At 39.5% G+C, this 25349-nt stretch overlaps 1 protein-coding gene across 2 annotated transcripts in view; it reads right to left on the bottom strand.

Annotated features, from left to right (window-relative positions):
• Nucleotides 1–13501, bottom strand: part of ST6GAL2 (ST6 beta-galactoside alpha-2,6-sialyltransferase 2) — a 181217-nt gene extending 167716 nt beyond the window's left edge. Inside the window, exon 1 of one of the 2 annotated variants that reach the window (XM_084504868.1) lies at nt 13463–13501. The gene's annotated coding sequence lies outside the window, so the exon portion shown is untranslated. The remainder of the gene's footprint in view (nt 1–13462) is intronic. The other variant, XM_084504869.1, reaches the window with a different exon arrangement.
• Between the last annotated feature and the right edge of the window lie 11848 nt (nt 13502–25349).

Genomic DNA, 25349 nt, shown 5'->3' with positions numbered 1-25349 from the left:
AAGGTGAATACACAAGCAGAAGAAGTGAATTTAAATAGTAAAGTATTTCTGTATTTCCATTTTTCTTCTTGTATATGATCAGATATGCCTTTGCATAAATGGTTCAGATATCACTAAATATATGTAGATCTATGCAAATCTGCAGACATTTAGCTTTTGTTCTGATGCCAGTACTGCAGGTAGCTTGGTTAGAAAAGTTAAAACTAACAGCAGTAGCTCTGTATATTCAAGATTGGTACATTCCTGCTTGTAGTTCCTCTCCCCTCTTGTCTGTGAAAGGCTGCTTTGCCTGCCTTGCTTCCTACCATTTCCATTTCCAGTAAGGAGCTGTCTTGTGTAAGAATCCTACGTCTGACTTCACATCCCCTCCACCCTCTGCAATATTCAACAGTGTTGATCTGGTTTTGGCAAGATATGTGTATTTGTATACATTTTCAATCTTGTTTTTCCAGTCCATCCCTCTTTCCTTTGAGAAGCCTCCCAGCCTAAAAAAAATATACGTAGCCTAAAGAGAGAGAGAGAGAAAGAGAAAGAATTACAGTTCAGGAAAGTAAAAAATGTGTTTGGAGTGATAACTAAGCATGGGCAGCCACACTCTGTGGCAGAGATTGAAGGCTGAATGTTTTGCTTATGTTGATATTGATTGTAGCTATCTTTCCAGTTTCTCGCATGCTCCTCATAAATTATACACTCTTGCAAGCTGTGCCAGTTGGCATTTAAAATCTACCCCGTTACCACTGGCAGAAATGGAACAAGTAATGAAGTGATGACAACTGGTGCTTCTTCTCTTCCTGGGAAGACAAGAGACAGGGACTAAACCCATCCAATGTGTATGCTATATTCAGTTACTAACATTGCCATGTGAAATTCCAGTTTTTAAATCTGAAAGCAGAGCAACATTTTCCAATGTTCCATTTCAAAATGTGTGTGTGCGTGTTGTTTTGTTGTTGTTGTTGTTGTTGTTGTGTCTTTTTCTTTGTTGTGTTAAAAAAAGGGTAGGGGGAGGACAGGGGAGGAAAGAAGACAGTAAGGAAGCTATCCATCTTCTCTGTTCCCCTGTGTGACAAATGCATAGAGGGCTTTTGCTGCTTTGTGTTTTTCATTGCAGCCACCCTATAGAGCAACATGCTACATACTGCTATAAATATACTGCTTCAGATGTCAGAACTGATTTACTTTGTCCCTTGGAAAGAGAACAAAGGAAGTCTCAATTTAACCCTATAACGACAATAAGCAACGGCAGTTACTTGAAGATAGCACAGATCAATAATTAAGTAAAGAGGGTGCTGTTTATGCAGTTAAATGTTATCTATGCTATTCCTACTAGCTTTCACTCTGTGTAAACACATTCATTGGCATTAACAGTATCATAGATTGTTGAAAAGTAGTCATATGAGTCCTTGAAGGATAAAACACTTATGCTTCCTAAAGTTCCTCTATAACGATGATAAGAAATATGACTATCCTCAAACAGACATGATAAAACAATTAGCTGCTACCTTGGATGTCACTTTTTCAAGTTGGATGCATTTACCTGGCATATAACAGGGCTACATGAAGGTATCCACACTAGTGTGTACCCTGAAAGAAGCATGGTGCTATTCAGGTCTACAGCCAGGCGAACATGTCTTCCTAGCACAGATATCCTAATTCCAGTAACATAACATTGCATGCTGTTGGCAAGCCCAGAAAGCCACATTTAGAATTTACTAGTTTTTGATATGAAGATGCCAACAGAGATAGCTTTCAGATGTCTGTTTTTGAGAACCTTGCCCGCAATAGTTCTTTTGCACTAAAAATCTTACACCAGTCAAACTAGCCTATTTAAATATGCTAAAGCAAATTTACTCCAGTAAATATGCAAGACATCATGCAGCCTAATGTTTTCAAACAGATTGCATCCTATTTAAAAGGGAATCCTATTCTAAAAAAAAAAAAAAAAAAAAAAAGAAAAAGAAAAAAGAAATGGTAACAATTAAAGTGAGAGTGAAATGTTGTCTAAATTCTTTTACCCAAAGTTACTTCACACATTGGCTTGCTGCACCTCATTCTTCAACAATTATCCAAAGCTTATACTTAGCTTATACTTTCACAGAAATTGAAAAATCAGCCCTGAATCAGGGAATTTCACAAAATCAACATCTTCTGAGAGCCTTCTTGCCAGTGATGGGATATGTTTTTCACATGGTATACAGAATTTTCTACAATGTCGAAACAAGGCAACACAGCTGGCAAGCTTGTTCCCATTAATTGCCATATCCTCACTTCCAGGGCTGCATAAGTCTTCTAAATAAAAGACCACAACTGATACTGTCAAGTCAAAAATCTCACAACATGTTTTTGGTGCTGAATCAAAGAGAAATTCCACAGGGCTCACACAGGTAACACCTTTCTACATTTATTTTGTTGCTGATCTGGATCTGTGGGATAACAGCTTTGAATTCGTTCTGATGTGTTGGTGTTTGCTTCATGTGCAGGGCTGCCAGTGCATGGCTTGAGAAGTCAATGCTCTGAGTGGTCCCTGTTCTTGCTGATGGTACTTCCTTGCCACCATCTCAACTCCCAAATGCTGTACACCAAATTACCAACATGAGAAAAATAGCTTATGGTCTTGTCCTTTCTTTGTTAAACTGTAATAGGTCTAACCTGGTTGCATTGCTTATTGATACACCTTTTTACATAAATTCTGTCTCCACTAGTCAGATCAAGATACCCTTGTTGCCTGGCCTACACCACTGCTTGTCTTGGTTTCAATCACAACCTGTTTATTCTGGGCTGGCACAATGGGACAAATCACCTCTATCCTCCACATTTTTTTTCTCAGGATCAAGGATTTACATCATGTGTGTCTTGGCACTTCTGGTAATTTCTCTGGTGAAGTCTTGCTTGCTACACCTCTGGAAGCATGTCTAACATGTAAGCTAATGCTATAACTATAACCTTATGCTTAATGCAAACATCAGCCTGGATTTTCCCACACTGCCAAGCCCTGTATAATGAGGTAAGAGAGAGTGTGAAGAACTGTTTCTACATGCTCTGCTCTTCGGGGCAGTCTTGGCTTCATGGAACCACCAGGCAATACTGCTGCTGCTGAAAAAGAGAGCTTGTGTATGGAATGGGTCCCCTCTGCTGCTTATGGGGAAAGGCATCACATTTCAGACCTTCCTTATGGCAACAAGAAAATTGGAGAAACCCAAAACAAAGAAGCATAGTTTGATGTAATGGCTCAGCCTTGCTCTGGCTCAGATAGATGCCTCACCACAGAATGTTCCAAGCTGGAAGGGAAGCACAGGGAGCATCTAGTCCAGCTCCTGGGTACCCAAAGGACTGCACAAAAATCAAACCCTATGTCTGAGAGCATTGTCTAAACACTTCTTGGACTCCAGCAGGTTCGGTGATGTAACCATTGCCATGGGGAACCTGTTCCAGTGCCCGACCACCTATTAGGAATAGGTTTCAGTGAAGAACCTATTCCTAACACCCATCCCAAAATGCCCCTTGCAAGGAAGCTGCAGGCCACCATGAGGCCTCTCCTCAGTAGTCTCTGCTCTGGGCTGACCAAATCAAGTGACCTCAGCTGCTCCTCATACATCTTGCCCTTCAGACCTTTCACCATCTTCATTTCACTCCTTTGGTGCTCTCTAATAGTTTTATGTCCTTCTGATATTGTGTAACCCAAAACTGCACACAGTGCTCAAAGTGAGGCCACACCAGCACAGAGCAGAGCAGGGCAATCCCTTCCATCAACCAGCCAGCAGTGTTGTGCCTGATGCCCCCCATGCCACAGAGTGGAGGTCTTCTGTCCCATAGCAGTTTCTCCCAATGACAGAAAACCGTCTAAGGGCACCAGGAAGCCTGTATTAGTATAACTTCTAGCTAGGTCAAGCCTCTCCCACTGTAAAGGCCTGTGGCCTGATCTGACCCTCAGCACCAAGCTGCTCTTGGCTTTCCATATGGGTGTGCTGTCTTTCACACCCAGCCTTTGCAGATTCTGGCTTTAGCAGCTTCATAGGGGTCAGCCTGTTTAAAACATTACCAGGGACTTGGCAGAGCATTAGACCAACAGCTCAGCTGCACAAAGCTGATCTCACCTTGCTCTGTGCCAGTCTGCCAAATAAACAAACAATGCCAAAAGTACCTCATATTGCTTGGCTATAACACTGTTTTTTTTTTATTATTATTATTACTCTTATTATAATTTTTGCACGCCTAAGCTTATTCCTTTGATCTTTTGAATTCTAAAACAACTGTGGAAGTGTACCCACTATGGAGCCACTAGTATTCTCCTTCCAGACCCCCTCCCTGGTCTGTCTAGAGGCAGAGCCCCACACTGAGATCTGTTTTCAACTAACAGGTATTCCCAGACTTCCTGCAAGGTCTATCAGGATGCACTAGTGAACCTGGCTGGGCTTCTGCAGCCTGAGAAATCTGCCAAGGGAAATATGAACCTAAAGAAGCTGCTGCTCCTATTTACCATTCTTTCTTTTGAGACAGGGTGGTGGGAAACAGGGCTTGTGTGCACCTCTCTATCTCTGCAGAGCATCTGTTCCCATTGATGATCTTGGCTAAGGATTAATTTTAGTTGTTTTCCAAAGCCTAAGAAATCACATAGTCTTTGGTTCCTCTCCCTCTGATGAATTTCACACGGCTCTACTGCCTTTGTTAGATTTGCCCCTGGAGTTCATAAGTATATTTTTGGAAAATATTATTTTATATTAATTATATTATATTAATTAAATTACATTGCAATATGTGTTGTGTTATGTTATGTTATGTTATATTACATTTTAAATTCATAATTTCATTTAATTGCATAATTGATCACATTGTATTAGCTGAAGACTTATCATAAGATATTCTTTTTCTTACCTGTACCGATAGGCAGATTTTACATTGGCTGGGTTGCTTGGGCTGATTGGTTTGTCTCCACTGAGTCGTGGATAGAGAGTATCTGGGGATAGCCCCAATGTACTAGTTGATGAAAGGGAACACATAGATTTGAACTACTAGAACTAACAGTTATGCAAGCAGCTGGACATTATTTGCACTATATGTTTGAATGAATGATGTTAGCACTGGAGGATCAATTATAAAGGTAGCACTTTTTTCTCTTCGACTCCATTTATTTATTTATTTATTTTCTGGGAGTGGAAGGTTCATATTTGTTTGCCAGCAGATCTCTTCCAGTCTGATCTCTCCTGATGCTGTTGACAATGTGTTCATGTGATGATATTTAGCTCAAAGAGAGAAGGTCATACACTAAAATGCCACTCAACTCTAAATGATCCAGCAATACAGAAGGATTGTTTGCTGTTGGAAAGAAAGTAAAAGAATTATTCTGTCACTGAAAAGAAATCGAAGGTTCCCATACATTACTGTAGCTCAGGGTCGCTTTCTGTCATGCTCATTTCTTCCAACTGGACTATTTTCACCTTGATATGCTCATTCTGAGATGAATGTACTTCTCCAGCAGATAACCAAAATGTTACCCAAAGATGAGCTGAAAATTCACGTGGAAGATTACAGAATGTACATATTTAGATGAGAGGGATGAGTAATGCAGCTTAATTGTCTAAATCACTCAGAAATCCAAATTGTATGCCACATGTTACTTTTTAAACTAGCCATAAGGATATTTTTGTTATAGTTTTAATTAATTTGTACTAAATGCCTTTAACAAGTGCAGAGATGAGAAGAAAGAACTCTCTGTAAACAGTGTTTTGATTTTGTTTGACCCTTGCATTATAAGATTAGATTTTAAGGTACATTATCTGGAAATGTGATGGTCCTTAATTTTTTCATTTGAGAGTCATAGGTTTAAGCATACTTGACAAGGGTGTTATTTCATGTAATCTACATGTATAATCAGAAGCTGGTTACTCCAGTATGTTCTCAGTCCACACTTGTTAAAAATTAAAAATGAGAGCTACACTGACATACAGGTGTTTCTTGGGGAACAGCTTTGGAATGCAGCTGTAGAGTGGGTGCTTTCAGACATAGCAATATATATGTATATGCTGACACTTTGCTGAACTAAAATCTCAACACTGAATATCTTAAGATAATATTTAAGCCAGATTTAAACCAGACAGGCTTAGCCAACTCTAATAAATAGCACACTCATTACTGAGATGTAGAGTTGCTTGCTTAGAAGTCTGTGTATGACAGGGTGGATTAGTTGCAAATTAGGAGTCTCACTATAGTTGTGTCCATGTGAACTCACACAAATGCCTGCATCCACAATCACAAGTGATTTATGCTTGAGGAGACAGCAGAGTCTGCTAGCTAAAATGGACATGGTCCTTGTAGGTATTGTGTTTTCCTGGAAGCATTCCAAAAATTGAACAGATGGCAAAAGCCTGATGACTTTTCAGATATTTTATCTGGAGCATAATGGAAGTGATGCACTACCATGCAGTACCATGATGCATGTTCTTTCCTCCCTCCACTCCCCTGTTACCAACCCTGTTCCTTCCCTCTGTTAGCCAAATAAAATATCAGTCTTGTTTTAACATAGTCCCAAATACATGCCAAGAGAATCAAATCCTAAAGAGGAAGGACATGCAAGTGCTATTATTCTTTGCCTTTTAGTTTGCTTTTATTACAAGCCACTTCTGGTGGGAGGCCAAGCTAAAAAACATGGCACCTAGCTGAATAGCAGACGTGCTGAGCTCTGATCTCAGACACACCTGGCAGCAGGATATGGAGCTAGAAAAATATGCTCAGAGAATTTAAAGGGGATCTGTAGTGCAAGCAAGGCAGTACCTTACATCTGTATTACTCTCTGTAGTACCTTGAAAAGTAGCATCCAATGGTGCTTCCCAATGAGCAAAGCAGAACAAATGTTTACATACATTGCATACCATTCTCATGAAGAAATCTATTTTTTCATTTTTAAATACATCGTTGTGACTATTTATAATTTCTAAGGCTTCATACTGCAGTTTTCTGGTGCAAACATCAGGTGACATCTGTGAGAAGTTCAGTCAACACATTAGCTCTTTCCCCACCATTGCCAAATGATTTCACCTCCAAATGATTATTTTTTAACTCTGAGAAAGTGGCCAACCATACTGTGTCATTCCAGAAAAAAAATAAAATATATATATGTATATATATATATATATTAAATGGACTGTTATAGTATAGGGATCTGGAGAACAACTCACAATCCTTATTTCCCTTATTTTCCCTTTATCTCCATCACTGGGTTTGCGGATAATAACAGAGGTTAAGAGATGTTGCCTCCCGGGGCAGAGTCTCAAAGACGCTGAACAGGGACATTTGGGCTATGCAACAGGAAGCAACTTGGCACCAGCAGTGCCCCAAAGAGGCTCAGAGCTCCAGTCTCAATGCATGGGTCTACAGGATTTCCCAACTGCACAGAAAAGACATGACTGCCTTTTTCTGAGCCAGAGTCAGGGTACTTGCTCTGATAATAAGCTCTAGGCAGTTGATCAAATCTCTAGGAGGTAGGCAGCAGCTTGGAGAAAAAGCTGTTTGGAATTTTCTTGTTCTCTGCTGAATCTTGGCTTGAGTCACCTTGTTGACCTCAGGTTGAATGCAGCTAAAAGACAACAGGGGTTTATAAGACGGGCAGATCTGGCTTTATATGAAGGCATTTTCCAGCAATTTCAGTTTGAACACAATGAAAGAATCTTTTTAGATTTAACTATCTGAGCTTTCTTTTTTTAAGACTGTATCAGAAATTACAGTTTTAGTTGAGCTAGAGAGGTGGTCTGCTTTATTCTTTCTCAAAAAAAAAAAAAAAAGAAAAAAAGCAGCACAGAAGTAGGTCTCAATAAAAGTTCTGTTATCTTTTGGAACAATATTCTCCCTGTTGTGCACTGGGCTGCTCTAACTTGTATTTTCTCCCAATGATCACAGTGGAGCAACAAGATAAGTGAGGATGTAGAACAGCTCCTCCGTACATGCTACCGTACTCCATGAAACAGACCTTGTCTACTCTGCTCTGTCCCTCCATCCAGGCTTAACCCCCCTGAATTGAATGAAAATTCATCAAGGATCAATTCATCAAATGCTTTTACTTCAGCAAAGGGATGGTTTGTTGCTCTTTAAGTGCAGCACAGAACACCCTTTAAGTTTTGTTAAGTTATATTTTAAAATACTAAATAGGGAGTTAAGAGTAGGCAGTGCTCCAAAACCTGTTCTTGTTTTATAGAGCCCATTCCAGCCAAATGAACAGTTAGGCTTGGGACATATATGCATCAGGAAGATATGGGCTGTTGTTGTTTTCATTGTTTTGTGCTGAATTTTACTGAAGGTGTCAGCTGTCAGTTATATGAGCGTGTTTCTGGTCAGAAAGAGAATGCTGCAAGAACATGCCTTGTTAGGGCACTTATCAGCTCCCCATGGATTCACCTTATCTAGTTAACTGTCAAAAGCAAGCACAGTAGTCAATTCTGTGGAGCCAATATAACTGTCAAAGAAACTGGTATATCTCAGTATCATTGATATAATTGCTACGTCCATTCCCAGACCCTCATACTAAAACCGGTATTCTAAGTCTCTTCTTCCAACACTTGGGTGTGCATTTTATTATTTATAAAAAAGATAGAAGTAATAGATAGGGGACCTGAAGCCCTCAGTGACCACAGCACATGTAGTCACTCCTTGAAGGGGTCTGTAGCCTGCAGGTGCTTCTGTGCTCAGCACTTTGGAGAGAAATGCTCCTGGCATCACTGGTACCACGTAGTTGGCTGAGTCTGATACTGAGAATATCAATTAATGGCATGGGGGGTGAAGTTCTTTTACAGGAGCACCTACAGGCTGCGGCCAAGAACCACATAGGTGCTGACCATGTAGGTATTGTGCAGATAACAAGGCAGAGTCCCTGCCCTCAATATGCAGTCTAAGCAATGAAGACAGGTGAAGGGTGTGTAATTGGAGGGGGAGGCAGAAATATTATCTGACTTTTGCAGATGAGGAACCATCCTATCTTAAGGTCTGAATGCTAGCAACTGAACACCAGGGTCAGACTCCAAAAAGAATTTGTTTACCAAGGTTTTCCATTTGCAAGTAGCATCTTATAAGACATGCAGGAAAATAAAGGAATAGTGTTGCATCTGAATGAAACTCTTTAGGTCTCATGGCAATGTATTAAAACATATCGCATCTGAGTGTTTGTCAAGTACAATATGCAAGTGGCTAATGCTGCAGTCAAATGCATTTTTCCAAGGAATCAGCTGCTTTCTTATTGCATTTATCAAATATATCTCCATGGAATGGTATTTCCTAAGACATGAATCAACACAACATATGTTATAGTGCTTCAGCTTTGTTTTCATAATGGAAAGAAGCTGCTTTAATAGCATCTGTTGTAGTACTGGGAACATATCCTGCCAGAGTTTTTCAGTGAAAAGAAATATCCAATTTCAAGTCAAAGAACTTGAATGCGGGTTTAATGAAATGTGCAGGCTAGTTGTGGTCATGCCTGCTATTTCCTAGTTATGTTCTGCACTTTTTTCCTTTCTTTAATTATTTAGCAGATTTAACACACACAAAAAAAGCATAGTATAGGGAAAGCTCAGACTCACTATGTGATTTCTGGATGCAGATATTCTTTTTCAAGATAGCAAGGAATTTTGACTATAAAGTCCTATTGAAATCATCAGTTTATTTTCATTTATGGTTTTATCTTCCCTATGCTGCTGTTGTCTTCCTAAAATTTACATCATAGATTATCTTCCTTTGAGAGAATAATAAAATGAAAACTTGCTGTACCGGGATTTGGTAAACTGCCTCTAACCTAATTTATATTATGGGGCACCAATTACTGGGGAATTCATATGCTGCTAAATGTCAATTCCACTCTCGTCCTAGCAATGACAAAAATAATTTGTAAGTCATTGTAATCACAAGAATGCCATGCTGGAAAATCTCCATAGTGTTCTTTCAGAAATCCCCTGATAACTGCATAAGCTTAGTTTTTCAAGGCCTTTCCACCCTTACCACAGCCCTGCAGTGGACAGAGGTAGTAGATGCTAGGAATTTGAGTCCTTTCTCCAGGGACAGTAACAAAAAGTTTACAGAAGAAGGCTTGAATAGGTTTCTCTCTTTTTGACCATGCTAAATTGCAAGAAATTACAGAAAAATTGCAGCTAGGATCGGAAGATTGCATTAGGTTTTTATCCACTCTAAATGCTCTAGCTATGGTTAATATTTCATGTTTCCATGCAGTATGATGGACATGAAGGTGAGTAATGAGTGGAGACGTGATACTTGTTCCAAAGAACTTTAGTCTGAGTCAGAGGGATTCCACAGGAAAGGGGGAGAAAGGGGAAGAGAAGAAGTGTCCAAGAGCAACAGGGATAGTTTTTAGAGCAATAAACAATGAATTATACCAGTCTCTGCTTCCTTGGTTTCATTTTGCAATTCTTATATGAAGAACTGTAGAGCAACTGAAGTTATATACTACCAAAAAAAAAAAAAAAAAAGGAAGAAGAAAAAAAGCTATGCTCAGCACAGGGAATGCCCTTTGAAAACCTCTGTTTATTCAGTAGGCTAGGATATATCGACCCTTATGCTTTAGCAGTGGGTATTGAAATGCCTGGATTGATACGTTTTGCTATATATAAAAATAGAGAGGGGAAATAGAAAACTTTGACATATAAAAGGATGATAAACCAGAAACGTAATTTGAAAGAACTCTGCCAGTGTTTGAGTACCTGGCATTTTCTGCCTCATGAATTGTAATCTTTGATGGGGGGCAGGGAGGCAAGCTCATTTCAAGTCAGAGAGTAACAGAGAGAATTTCTGATGAAAACACAGGTAGGCTTGAAGGCACATTTAGATCTCTGTGGCTCATACTGGCAAAGTCTGAAGACTCTTTGTATGAGTGAGAACTTGGGACAGTGTCTGATCTCCTCCAAAGATAACTCTGCTGAAGCTGGTGGAAAGTAAGCCACTGCCTGGAAACACGTACTGGCTACATGTGGAAACACATACTGCCTAACTTCAAGTGTGTTAGAGCTGCCCAAATATAAGCAATATGCCCTGCCCACCACTTTCGAAGCTTCCTACTGTATGGGTGTGTGGGTACATGCTAAAGTGTAGGGCATCTTTGTCCATCAGATGCATGTAGTCCCCCGTGTAGGAAGAGACTAATGGTAACTTCCTCATCTCACTCCTCTTGGGACAGATCTTCAGGAAGATAGAGAAGGCAGATGCCTTGTGCCATGGGCAAGGCTCTACAGAGCAGGCATGGCCATGAAAACAGAGGTGTTGCCTACAAAGTAAGACACTCTCCTTGTCTCTTTTTCTTGTGCTGAGTTCATCATCCTCACAGAATACAGCATTTCCAGTAGGCAAAAGTGTTGTGGCATCTGACTGCCAGCAAACAGCCCCCAGCACTTTTATGCCATACTGACCTGATTATTAGCTTGCTTTGTGAACACCATGCCATGCTAATTGCAAATGGATTACAACGGAATCCCCTTACTAAAACGAACACGATCAAGACTGAATTTGATACAAGGATGTGGCACAGAGACAAATTAAACTACCTATTCCTACTCCTGTTCATACTGAAAGTCTTCTCGTTGATGTATTTGTGCTTTTTCATAAGTCCAAGCAGATGATTGAAGCAAAACAAACTTAGAAAAGGCAGTACATTGTGCTGAGAGTATTCTAGCAACACATTTATGCAACTGTTGGACATTACTACAAAGTAGAAAACAAACCAAAAAAAAGTGTTCTTTGCTTACAGATTCCCCTTCTCCCCTCCCTCCACAAGATTATTCTCAGTTTTGCACTGCAGTATTATATTTAATGCATTATGTGTCCCAGGTAATGATGCAATTTTAACAACAGCTTATTTTATTGATAAAGTAATGTCTCTGAAAACCTGGAACATGAAACATATTCCTACTTACATCCTCCACTGCATGAAGTTATATAAGCTCAAATATCAATTCCTTAGTCATCTGCACCCCTTTGCATGATTCCTCTTTCAAAATAGTGTAAAATGACTGAGTTTCAGGAAGCAGTACCTATTTTGTTCTTGGCTGCAGATCTGAGCTCTGTTTTAATATTAGCTTATAAAAGCTGTCCTTTAATAAACACTGAATCCTTCTGAGAGAAAAAGAGAAGAAAAAGAAAAAAAAAGTCTGTCTGGTCCTTTTGACCTGTAGAAGAGACATAAATTTACCCATTCTAACTGGAAAGCAACCATTGCAAGCTAAAACCTAATCCTTTGAGCTATCATGTTTGCTCAGTAGCAGAGAAAATGATGTCTAGGGACTCCAAGCAGCAGTTTCAAATCACTAGTGTATGTTTTCTAAATATAAAGAGCAGCTTTACCCCTCATAGTTATAAATATGGCTATGTCATCTGTATGGTCCAATGCACAGCTGTAGCCAACAGAGGTCTGGACTGGACTGACAGTAACAGATGAGCCAGTGCTCCCATGTCTTGCTAGTCAGACAGACAGCTCTTGTTGACTGGACTTACCCCAATCTGGGGTAAAACAGTCATTCTGTTACGGTTCTGTATTGCTAGCTAATAACCTCCTGACCATCCCTGGAGTAACTCGTTCATACTTTTCAAATCAAAAGACAGCCAACTCCAGTGCAATGGGACCCTCCAATAGCTGCATCATTCAAGGCTCTCTTTTATAATGCCATTGCTCTGCTGGGGCAAAGAGGGCTGCAACCTGACCTCTTTCATGGCCTCTATCATTTTCTGTTGAGCCTAATGAGCTTGACTTACAGCACCAGGGTTAATAAAAGTGCCTGACAGAGAGTGCTTTTTGAGACATATACTGAAAGAAACTACCTGGAGAGTGCCACTTGTCAGGCAGATGACTAATAAAGCATGTGATACAAGCACATTTAACAAGCATAAACATTGGCATCTCCAGCAGTAAATGTGCATCTCCTAGCTTTTTGGACTTCTCCTGAGCATGGTAAATCTATACAATCAGCACCAGAAACACGGACAAGAATGCACATGCATTTAGAAAGCACACATATCTCCTCTGGAGCTGCAGCTCTCATCTTTCTCGATAAAAGTTCTACATTTCAAAAGCCATCGATCAGCAGGAAGACATAGTTTCTTCTTTCTGAGCCTATTAACACATTCAGCACAACAAAGGGGGAGAGGAAAACAAGAGGAAAATGATAGCAGGTACCAAAACAAAACACAAACACTCTACTTGCTGCTCTGAGAAACATTCACTAATCTCATATCCTATAGAAAAATTCTGCTGTTTCCAGCACTCTTGAAGGCACTTAGCACTGCTCCTGAGCACACAAAACATTCCACACAATTGCCTTCACATCCCAGCAAAGCACACAAGATCCCACACATTTATTGCAGCAGCCTTGGAAATCTATTAGATCTGATGCTGCGCACAGGCTCCGAGTGCCCCCACGGTCCCCTGCCACCCCCCTCCTTCCTTTCGCTGAGTTAATCCGCAGCTCTGCCGGCTAAGGGGACTTACCAAGGGCTTTTCGATGGGAGAATGCAGTTAGGCGCTCTCACACACACTGGAAGAACTGCTACCCAGTAATGAAGCAGGCACTGAGAAGTCTCACTCTTTCAATAGCTATTCAGGTAGCGCTGCCAGCTTTCTCTAGCTCTCTGCATACACACACACATTGGGGGGAGAGAGAGAGCAGGAGAGACGCAATAAACTCTGGCTATAATTAAGAGAGCTCCTTTCTACAAATTACAGCAGCAAGCAATCCCTTTAGCAGCCTTTTTAGCATGATCTCTTCAAAAAGGAGTCCCTTACAAGAAACACAGCATCCTTACTACTCTCTTTCTCTCTCTCTCTTTATTTTTTCTTACAAAAAAATAAAGCCAGCTCTCTTGGAGATTTAGTCACTGATGTATCATAGGGAGGTAATTGTTGTTCAGAGTTTCGATTTTTTTTTTTCTTTTTATGGTGAAAGTTTTATTATGAAATTCAACCTAGTTTGCAGCTGAAAAGAGACCTGACTCTGCTCTTTATAAGGAGCAACCTCTCAGTAAAGCAGTTTAAATCAATAATTTTGTGCATTTAATGACAGGGTTTATGAAACAAAGCATCTGTGCTAAGCAATTCACTAACTGGGAAGGTAGTAGTTTAGTAAATATATATCATTGCCTTTTCGTATGTACATAAACCATTAAAGGTAAAAACAATAATACATGCAAATGAATAGAAAGATTTATAATGGAAGTCCTGAACTTGGAAATGTTTTACAGAGAGCACACATATAGTGCCCCAGTGTTCCAGTTCTACATGGAAAAAGCATCCATTGTATCAATTAAGGGTGAGTGTTACTTGTCCCTAATATGCATGAAATAAAAACTGTCATAAAATGTTGGGATATTACTGCATTTGGCACAGGGATTTGATGGATTTAAGAAAGCTAAATCTCCAAGACAGATCCTTTCTTTATTAAAGAATCCTCTTTCTCCGAGGCTTTAAAATTATTTATCCTTTCATTACTTCTGATGTCACCTTTGATAAAAATCAGATAAAATATATCCTTTCCCTAACTAAAAGGCGAAAGTGTTTTGGAAGACTTCCTTCCATCAGTCCATCTCTTTTTTTCACACATAATCAGCCATACACCCACCTACACATATGCACAACATGATAGCAAAAGTAACGACTGGGAAAAAAACATCAATTACCTTTAATTTGCTAACAGCCTTGTTCCCCAGAAAGCAGTGTCTTTCTCTCTATCTTAGTACAGTATAATCATGGGATCATCTGCAGGGTGGATGAAAAAAAGGGTGAAGAAATCAAGAAGGGTGTATGAATGTGACTTTGCCCCCATGAGCAAAGCAGCCAGCACCACACAGCCTCCTCTGAAGAGCCCCTGTGTGGCAATGACTTTAAGGACTGTTCCTTGGTACCACTATCCAGAGGCATGGAGAAACCTTTTTAAAGGATGGAAACAGTGAGAACGAAGCAGTCACAACAGAGAGTTGCCTTATTGACAACTCTACCTAAAAGAATTAAAAGCCCCACAAAGTGCTGTGACATTCCTGTTCAGCCTGCTAACCTTTTTGCAAGAGATGTTTTCACACACAGCTGTCCAGCTGTTAATCTCCAAAACATGTATTTCATATTTAATTACTCTTCACCAAAGACAAATAATTCTGGGGCCTTGCCAAGTTTATTAGGAGGTCATAAAGGATAAAACATTCAGGCAGATGCTACTTCTGCGGTTTGTATTTGTCTCAGTAACAGGAGGTCTTGGAAAGATGGACATGTCTGTCCTCCAATGCTTCTGTCTCCTTCCTGTTCAGAGACAGACAACAGTGGGTACAACCTCATGATTAAGCTGCAAACCAGCCCTGCCAGGTACCTTTCATTCCTAAAGGGACCCCAATGTGGATGGGCTCAGGAGTCACCTGGAGCCACTGTAGGGCATGGAGAGCACCAACTGCAACTTCCAAGTCATTTTTTTTTATTTTTTTTTTCTGGTATAAAGAGGGAGTATCAGTGGCCTACATCCTAGCATCTCACTATTAGCATATTTTGCTATGGAAATTCACCCTGACAAAATATAAGCTCAGTCTCTGTATTCCTCCTCTGGAGAAGTCAGCCAAGAAACCGGCAAGCTGTGATCCTTATGATGCTGGGGAACTGCTCCAATGTTCAGGGCTGCTTTCTCAGCACTGCTGGGGCTTTCCACCAGTACCCCAAGAAGAACCCCAGCTCTTACCCCATCACAAGCACCCTCACCAGGTAATGTAAATCCCCTCACAACACTCTTGTAGCTGACTGTACTACCACAGCCGTATAGAATATGGCTTGAGGAAGAGCTTCAGGTGTCTGCTGTAGGTAGAGCATGCCTGCCTTGCAGACTACAATAGCTAAAGTTATTTTGTTTTGTTAAAAAAAAAAAAATCCTAGAAATTTCAAATATGTAGTGGAAATCTGTTTACATCTAGAGGGCAACCTGAATAGATGTTATTTGACATATTTTTTGCATTAAAAAACAACATTTCCAGCCCTCCAGCTACTCCTCCATTTGGGATTTTAAGGGGAGGTTTCCCAGAGAAGAAAAAAAGTGATTTAAAGAAGTGTCTATTACCTTTATAATGATAGGAGGGCTCCATTCTTAGGGGATTATATTAATTCATTCAGGTCCATGGGTTGTCGCTTGTGAGGACGTGCAACTTACACTTTAATAAAAAATACTCCTTTTTGTAGTGCAGGTAAAGAGGCCATGAGAGAGCTCTCCCATAAATTACTGCTCTGCAACTTGGAAAGAACTAACAAATCATCTGTGACCTGTGAATCTAATTTCACTGCACAAGGAACTTTTCCTCTAGGGGTCTTCTCCTGATACATGTATCTATTTGCTGTTCTTCATTGACATAAACAAATTTCTGTGGTTTGCCTGTCAATAACTGTACTTAACTTTTAATGTATAATGGTAAAGCTATTGACCTCTAGTAGAAGCAAGTTCTTAAAGAAACAGCTTTCTTTTTCCATGTAATGTGAAAATTTTTGGTTTAAACACACCTATGAACTGAAATGGGCATTTAATACACTATAGGGTGTTGTTGATGTATATTTTTTGTATTTCTTGTGTGGATGTTATTCTCTGTCGTTATCAGCTAAGGGTTTTAAAATCTGCTGTCTTGTTTATTGACTGAAAATAATAAGACGTGTCTAATATGGCATATGATACATTGGCAGCCAGCATGGAGCATGCACTGACTGGTGCTAACACATCCTAATTATGTTTTCCCTCTGTCTTTTTATCTTTCTCCTGACATTCTCCATATATGAATGATTGTCCAGAGAGGTTACATTAAGAGAGTATATATCAGTTCCCTTTTTTTAATGATGTCAGAATTATTCCAGCATCACTGTTACTAACCCAGGACAAACAGTACTACTTTTACAATGAAAATATGGAAATACATAACGAGTTCATGCAAGTAACCTCTGCCCTGCAAGGGACACCACAGACACACTGTCATAATGAAAGCATTTCACTCTTTGTGGTGATGGCTTAGATAAAACTGATTTCTGCAAACAGAACCATCCCTTTTCACTCCTTTCTCACAAAACTATAATCATCTTACAGTGCAAAGATGCAAACACAGCCTGTCTTTTAGACAGTAATTTTTGCGTTAGACTTTGCCCAAAGTAAGCATATACATCTATGTGTTAACATCATAAATTCAAGATTTTATCCCATTGATTAAAGGTGGTTTATGGAAAGAAGATGGGGAATTTATATGATAGGGCCTTTATTCTGTTCTCGTTTACATCCAGATAAACCTAATTTCAGTGTAGTTACTACCGATTTTCACCCATGCCTACTCTGGTCTGTAACACAAAATTAATCAAGCTAGTGCTGTCAAATCTAGGATAGCATGCGAAAGACAAACAAACAAACAAAAAAAGCACAACAAGCAGAAATGCACAAAAGCAAAAGAAGTGCAAATGCTGTCTGACTCACTGAGCTTTTGCTTGACACGCTGAGCTTTTGTACCTGTAAGTATGAAATGTATGGCTTTTTTAAGTCCATATGCCTTCAGCTGGAACTTCTGCAGTGTCACTACAGAATCTAATTCTCAAGGTCGAGCTGTATCATTCTCAAGGTTTCCAGGTCATCCTTTGTGCAACTGGCATTATTCTGCACAGTCTGTTTTTCCATAAGTGGAAGAAGTTGATTGCAAATGACAATTTTTTGAATTGTGTATATGTACTAACATACTCTTTATGCCATCTGAAAAGAAACATAGTTCACAATAATGTTTCTTAAGTAATTATAATTATATAAGGGTTTGTAATCCAAGAGATATTTCTGCCTTTTAGACTGCATGGGTGAAGAGTTTCTGATTTATTTTAATTATTTTATTTTATTTTATTTTATTTTATTTTATTTTATTTTATTTTATTTTATTTTATTTTATTTTATTTTATTTTATTTTATTTTATTTTATTTTATTTTATTTTATTTTAATGTGTTGTGTGCTCTTTGTCAAAGAGAGTAACTGAGTGAGGTAGAGGCTTCCAGGAGAGAAAGCTGTTTTAGAGGGAGGCACCTCAGCCTGCTCAGGGCAGAAAATACATTTCAAGTTTACAACTCAAGGTGGGGAGGTTTGAGAACGCAGAAAGCAGAGTTCTGAAAGAAAGGAGACTGCAGCACAGCAGAGAATCTGGGAGACTTCTAAGAGAAACACAGAACAACGTCCTTGGTGGTGATGAACAGAAAACTTTCTACAAGCCTGAAGAAACTCTATTGAATTTGCTGCAACCCCTCAAAACGCTGATGTGATTGAAAAGCAATCTTGGAAACACAGACCCTTCCTGCAAGCAGGAACTGGGCAGGCAGAAATCTGTTTACAAAGCCTTTGTATATATTTTTTTATCTGTTTAAAAGAAAACCCACACATTAATCTAGATTTACTTCAATAAAACCTGGATATTGTGTTGAAAAGATATTCTGTGGGTTTTTTGTTTGTGTGTATGTTGTGTTTTTTTTTTTTTGTTCATTTGTTTTTGTTTGTTTGTTTGTGTGTGTTTTGTTAGTTTGTTTGTTTGTTTTGTTTTGTTTTCCTTTTAAGGTTTTCATGGTAAGAAAAATTCAAGGCAGATCCATCCAGAAGATCTGGTTAACTCATGGTCCTCTTGCAATGAGCTTCTGTCCTTATATTGCCTGATGTAGCAGATTAAGAGACAAAGACTGATGCTGAGAGGCTCTCAGCACATGTACAGCATCCCAGAGAATGTAGCTCACCAGTTACAAAACTCAAACCCTAAGGTGGTCTTCCACTTACACGTTTGTGTTTGGAGAGTTTTAATGGCCTTCACTACATATTTAATCTGAGGAGGCAGAAAAGCAGTATTCATGGTAATTTCTGTTGAGTGGACAGACTAAACTATCTGAGAAGTCCAAAAGAAGGATGATAGGAAAACAAGTACCAGACTAACGCTAGGAGTACAGTGGTCTTAGAGAAGTGATAGCAAGTAAAATCTCTGTGAGGCATGAAGAAGAAGCAGTACAAATAAGTGAGGCAGGTGTAGAAGTGGTCAGCTGATGATTCCAGTGTTTGTCCAACAAGTTTGTTATCCCTGTACTTTGGACTCGAAGGATACCACCACACAGCATGGCTTACTTTACACCTCCTTGAATTTTGAACATACAGGTGAATTTCATTCCCATCCATTACTGCACTTGTACCAGCACCTGGGATAGATGATCTGGTTGCAGGTCTATTTAATTTTTCCCTCTGGCCCTATTGAACTGTTACAGCTGTAATTCCTGAAGGAGATTGTTCCCCTCTCCTAACTCAGGATCGATGTGGAGGTGGCTAACAGGCACATATGGATGTTGCTGCTATGTTTGTTGGAAAATTCATATAAGCCTAACAGGAAAACAAAGTTGCAAACATGTGTTTTACCGTTTGCTTTGGAAGTACTGAATTGTGTGGTTCTGCTAATCTCTTCCAGACTGAGTGCCATAACTGTGGGGCAATTGCTAAAGTGTCTGGAATGTGCCTAATAGTGCATGGGTTCACAGTACAGCATGAGATGAATTACCAACCGGCTGCTGCTAAAAGGGATAGCCTGGTCACTCCTCCTGCCTCCTTACCCCTGCTATAACTTCTGTAGCACATCTTGAGCCAGAGCTGGGTCTCATCTGGTTGCACATCAAGGTATTCAACTCTAAATGGCAGAAAATTAGCTCAGCACATAAAGTGGGTGGTGGCTATGCAAATTGGTGATCAGAATGGGTTTACTCCAAGTAGAGTGTAAGAGCCAGCAGCTGGGAGCTGGATCAGGAAAGGGGAAGGCAGAGGATGGGAAGGGGTGCAAGGACTCTCTCAGCAGCAGGAAAATATTATCCCAAGTTCAACCTATCATAAAATTATACCTGAGTGCACCTTTAGGATAATGAAGTGCATTGTAATATTCTACAGTCACAAGTGCCTTTAAGATTGTTTTCACATTAAACATTGCCCTACAGAAAGTTTAATTAGCAATGAATAGTGACCTTCTCCATCAGGAAATGGGGCATCTCTACAACAACCCAGATTTAAAACATCACAGGGCTGTTCCCTTAGATTATTAGAGAGGAAAGTGCTGGAGAAAAATAAATCAACAATCTTCAGGATCTAGGTGTTATTCTTGTTTGTTTCCTACAGAAAGGTAAAAACAAGATTTTACTGTTGTTCCTTTCATGTGAAGTGTCACTGATTATCCTAGTTCTTGTCAGATATGGGGCTGACAACAGGAACTGTGGGAAAGGAGGAGAATTCTGAGTCTGAGCCTAAATTCACATGAAAAGAACACAAAGACATGGATTAAGCATGGAGCAATGCCTACTATATCACTCAAGTGAAGGTGAGCAGACCAAGGAAGTCTCAGTTTTACAGAGAAGAGGACAAGTAGTGAGTGGGGGAGAAGGGTACTTGGCATGTTCACATTGTGGAGGCAACTTTACAACCTCTTGTGTAAAGTTGCAGCTTCTGTCCGTGTTCTTGGCCCTCCTTTATGCAGAAAGGGCAGGAAGGAAGGGGAGTCTTGTCCAGATGTGGTGTTGGGATGTTTGCACCTTTGCACAGGAGCTCAGTTGCACTCCCAGGTACAGAAGTATGCACACAGACAAAGTGAACAAGATCCAGCTGAAAAACTGGTGGATGAGAAACAGAGACAATTCTTTGCTAGGCAAAGTACAAATAAACTAGCTACAATTAATTTTGCATCCCAAGCTGACTTCCTTGCAGGGCACTACATTGCAGACTGGTGTCTGCTATTGTCATACAACTAACAATTTCTTTCTCAAGCAAACCAAACCTTTCAGGGCCATAACTGAGACCTGGTGTTGCACTTGTCCCATAACATTGCAATACGCTGCAAGGAGCTTAGGGAAAAAAATACAAGGAGCTTAGGGGAAAAAAAAATAAAATGAAGTGAGGGTAGTTAAGGAAGTCAGTCTCAATTCTACTAAAGTGGTAATTGTATTTTGCCATGCCTGGGCAAATAGTTGTCCCAATAAAGAGTTGCCTTTGTCTTTAAAACATGGCTTGTATTTTTAGCCCGGACATATGCAGTGGTTGCACAAGGCTGTGTGATGAGACCTACAGCAAGGAAGAGAGTATGATTAGCAGCCTCCAGAAACAAAGCCAATAGGTATCACAATCATAGTCTGAGTACCATGGAAGCTGGATTGCCAGATAAAAGTTGAACAGAAGTAGTGGAAGCAGGAACTGGGAAAGAAAATGAACATTAGCTATTTTTATTGTCTCCCTGAGGGGAAGGGATGGGAAGAAATAAAGCCAAAAGCACAAAAACAGCTGATAAAAGTTTACTCAGCTTAGAAAATCCTACGCTTTAACATTTTTTATTCTATAAAATATATGTTAAGCATTTAGTACTTGAGGGGGTTTTGTACTCTGAATAAGTACAAGTCTAAATACATTCTACTTGGTGTCTAAAAAGCTTTCTCAGATTTTTAAACTGAGAAGATTTGAGATTATTTGAACTACACAAATAAGGCATTGTAGGAAGTGTCCTCTTTCATAACTCACTCAGTCCTAGGTAAAACAGAATAGAGTTACTCCTTGTGTAAAAAGAATATACACGGCAGTCAAAATATTTGGAGTAGATCTTTAGCTAAAAATGGTAAAAATGAAATTAGTCCAGTTTACAGCAACTGAGCATCTATGTATCTGAGAAAAATGTAACAGAGGAACAAAACACTACTAAATCAGTTTGTTCCTTTTGTTTTCAGCTAATTCCCCCAACACTGCCTGTGCATGCTCTAGGCGTTTTTGTAAAGATTGGGTTTAAATTCACCATGTTGCTATGCACTTAACTGTGGGTTTATATTTCTACTCAAAGAATTCATGTCTAAGGTTGAGCTTTTTTTTTCAGACACGAGTCCACAGAGGAATAACAAGCATAGAAATATCAGATAATAAGACCATTTAGAAAACAATGACAAATCCCCAGCAACATAATTGAATATGTTGCAAATTTTAAATATAATTTATGGTTGATCTTTTCCTTCTCTTTCTCTCTTTAAGCCCACAGTTTTGAAGAAGCAATAATGCCCTTTGTTGCTAGCAGGGAATAACAAGAATATGACTAAATCTCCCGGGTGCTTAGCACCTCTAGAGGTGCAGCCAGGCTTAATACGAGGCATGTAAGAAAGCCAAATTTAAATTCCTGAATGCAAACCTTCTACTTAACATTTTTCACAAACAGTAAGCCCACTGAGGAAAGACAGGGCAGAATTTTGCTTCAGGATAAGCAGCAGCACAGGAAAGCAGAAAAAGCCAGTCAGCAGTAGTACATGTGGTCTGGTTATGTCTATGCTGTCTTTCGTGCCTCACAGGAGTGCTCTGGCAAAGACAACCATCTCCTGTGGTGGAGTCCACATCCTGCTGTTGAGGGCATGACAGCAAAGGGCTGGTATCCATAGGGATCTCCCTTGAGGATATCAGCCTAAAGGGGCACGAAATGTGATGATCAGAATAATCCAAGTACATGCAATTTATGAATTCTGGCTGACATAAGGAAGTTGTTGCTTTGGAAAGGCTGCTGCAGGGGATTGGACTCCTCTGCTTGCTGAGTGACTGGGGAGAATAGAGAGCTAACCTTCATAATTTGGGCCAGACAAGCCAGCGGGTTAACCGAAGCCTGGGAAGACTAGCTGGCTTTAAATATCATTACCAACAAATTCATTCTTCCTTCCTACAGGCTGTGTGTGTTTGTTATTGACTCCAGATTTCAAATGCCCCTGAAGATACACCCAATGGTCTTAGAGTGCCCATTAGTTGAAGATAACATTGAACCATCAGATGGGAATGGGAAAAGGCTGTGTATGGCCTACGGCAAGGAACACTAACAGTCCAGAATTTCATTTTCTTGAAGAAGTAACCATAAACTAGCTGAACTAGGAAATGTACTAAAAAACATAGAAAAAGAAAAGTGGTACGCAAGTAATGGGAAACCTGTGAAACTTCAAGCTGAGTGGGTTGTAATCCAGTGCAACAGCATGGAGAATGTCCATGCAGGAACTGAGGAGATAACCCTTTAGGTTGTGACTTTTCCCATACAGACATCAGGTAGGAACATGGCTAGATGTACACCCGATTAGTAAGCAAATGGTCTGCTATCAATACTGAATATAACATTTTGCTATGATTCATCTTTATACCTTGGAGACGGAGAGAGGGCTTTGGGACCAACCGTTCACAAGACAAGTGGGTCAAAATGCTAAATCCAAGACATCAAGCAGTATTTACCATATGGTATAACATGTTACCTTCCAATCTCTACTGTTTAAAGGATCAAAATCCAGTGCCATGAGATGGTTTTATCTTGCATCTAGTAATTCTTACTGTATTTACATGGGTAATTTTCTCAACACAGAATGATTCTTGACTGTATTTCTTCTAGTATTTATTGCCCAATGGAGTTGTTGAAGGTGGTTCAAAAGAAAGTAAATGAAGAGATTTTGAAGAAAAGAAATAGAAAAAAAAAAGTAAGAACTAACAACTATTAATTATTTCCTATTTGTGTATGTAACACACCAGCTTTAGATGCACTTACTTGTAAAGTTATTATACAGTTCTTAAGGAAACATCAAGCTGTTCACCAAGCTAATGCAAGGCACTTACAACAGTATTATGTGGGGAAAAAAAAAAAAAAAAAAAGAATTAATGTGTTTTTCGTGGGGTTCTTTGTTTGTTTTCTTTTATTTTACTCCCAGGAGAAATTCAAAATGAAAACCACAGGCTTGTTCCTATGAATGCTTCCTCAGCTAAGCCATCCCATTGATTTCAATGGGACGGTGCACATGCTTAACAATTATCCACACGAGTAAAGCTTAGGAATTCCTATTTGATTTCATGACATAAAAATCAATTTCAGCTTTATTACTGTTTGTTTTGCACCTAAAGCAGATTGGGCCAGGTTCCTTGTAACCTTCCATGATATATAAGCATTACCACTCCATGTAGCAATTTAAACCTGGTTTGAACATGATGTCAGTGGCCAAACAAGAAAAGTGACTTATAACCTGGCCCTGAATATTACATCATGACCATAAAAAATAATGGGTAGCTTCTTTTTCAGAGATCACCATAGTTATTGGTTTTGGTTTTGGTGGGAGGATTTGGAAACATTGGAATAAAAGTGTGAGATTTTTTTTTTCACAGAGAAAAAATCTGGTTCCCTAAGCAGCGGGATGAATAGCTTGATACAAGAGGTTTCTGGGTCTGTTCAGACCCTGAGATGAATCAGAAGTAGAACCCGTGGCATTCTTTTTCACTGTCCAGGTGCAAAGGCTGGCCCACCCACAATACACTGCAAGTACTCAGTCCTTCACCCTTCACACAAAGCCTTGGAAATCAACCTTGCAGTATGGAGCAGAAGAAAAACCTATTCCTCACTTTTAAAAATTCTTATTGAAAATAATGGTGACATTTCCCAGTGAAGTCAATAATATGTTCTTTTTGTTTATTCCTAAGAGCCTCAAGAAAAAATAAGATTAAAGCAAGGTAAGAGAAGCCCGCGGAAGCTGTTTCCACATTCAACAGCTCTACTGAAGTCACAGAATTACAATACCATTCCTTTTTGAGAAACTGTTACTAAATCAAGACATTGAGACAGCATGTCTGGCTATTGCTCAAAGAAAGCCAGCACACAATTGTTAATAATTATCATCACCATGTTTACACGTTTGCAGTACTAATAGATTGCAGATTAATTAGACAACACATAGACGGAAGGGAGAACAGAAAGCCATTGGCTAGTGTGGCTCATGAATTTTTGTGTATTTATATTGTGTATTAGTGTACTTCTATTAGTGTATTTATATTATGTTATGTATTTATATTTATATTAGTGTATTTATATTGTGTAATTATTATTATTGACTTCCACTTAGAAGTCACCTGCACAATGTTTTCTGAAAGAGGCTTTGGGCCACTCTTGAGACTGCATGTCAGACAAGTGAAGAAGGAGGAGGAAGATAGATCAGACACATGTAGTCAAATTCCCAGGTCATGCAGCAGATCATTTTGGATGGTAACAGAAGCCTACTTTTAGGCACCTGAATGTCACTGTCTGCATTTTAGACTCAAGCAAAAGACCTCCAGAAAGGCAAATACCTTCCTACAAATAAACAAAATCAGACTTGCATCCGTGACAATTAAAGTGAGGAACAAACTACTGAAAAACTTTCCATCATCAGTCTTACATTATCTAGGGCTACAAGCTGGTATGTCTCAGTTCAGAGATAGAATGAGTCCAGAGGGTCTGTGAAACTACTGCAGGCTAGGGAGTTGTTCACAAGTGGTGATTGTTCACTGAGCATCTACCACCATTCAGCAAAACACCAAGTGCAAGT

The sequence above is a fragment of the Aythya ferina genome (assembly GCF_964211825.1).
Source record: "Aythya ferina genome assembly, chromosome: 1".
NCBI lineage: Eukaryota > Metazoa > Chordata > Aves > Anseriformes > Anatidae > Aythya > Aythya ferina.
This window is presented reverse-complemented; position numbering and strand designations above follow the sequence as displayed.